Source organism: Saccopteryx leptura, chromosome 9, assembly GCF_036850995.1.
Source record: "Saccopteryx leptura isolate mSacLep1 chromosome 9, mSacLep1_pri_phased_curated, whole genome shotgun sequence".
Lineage (NCBI taxonomy): Eukaryota > Metazoa > Chordata > Mammalia > Chiroptera > Emballonuridae > Saccopteryx > Saccopteryx leptura.
The window spans coordinates 64,293,743-64,294,390 of NC_089511.1; the positions used below are offsets into that span (position 1 = coordinate 64,293,743).

Here is a 648-nt window from a genome sequence, read left to right on the forward strand (position 1 = left end):
TGCCCTGGCCGGGAATCGAACCCGGGTCCCCCGCACGCGAAGCTGACACTCTACCGCTGAGCCAACTGGCCAGGGCCCCATAAAATCTTTTGACAGGATTGACAACCATCATGGAAAATTCAGTTTTCTCCATTTTTCTAGTATTGCCCTCTAAAGCTGACCTGGAGTTGAAACTGAAATGAAATTGCCCAGTTTCCTCTTTTTGTTCAAGTTTCAAAAAGCTTGTCTAAAGAGTTTTAAGAAGGTTTAACTGGTTCAGAACTGTTTCTTGAATAGAGGCCTTTGGGGCTCAGAATGTTTTAGATGAGAGCTTCTTAGCTGAGTTGCAGATCTAATGTGGGAGATGTTCATTTATTAATTTAATCTATGTATTATATTTTAAATTTCTTAAAGGTATTTGCCATAATTTTTTTTTTCTTCATTGGTATTTTTCTGAAGTGAAAAGCAGGGAGGCAGAGAGAGAGAGACTCCCACATGTGCCTGACTGGGATTCACCCAGCATGCCCACCAGAGGGCGATGCTCCACTCATCTGGACCTTGCTCCTTTGCAACTGGAGCCATTCTAGAGCCTGAAGTGGAGGCCATGGAGCCATCCTCAGTGCCCAGGCCAACTTTTTTGCTCTAATGGAGCCTTGGCTGTGGGAGGGG

General features: G+C 44.9%; 1 non-coding gene across 1 annotated transcript; it reads right to left on the minus strand.

Moving 5' to 3' along the window:
- TRNAA-CGC (transfer RNA alanine (anticodon CGC)) lies at window positions 1–76 on the minus strand. Its single transcript has one exon. It is a non-coding gene; the product is annotated as a tRNA-Ala (tRNA).
- Between the last annotated feature and the right edge of the window lie 572 nt (window positions 77–648).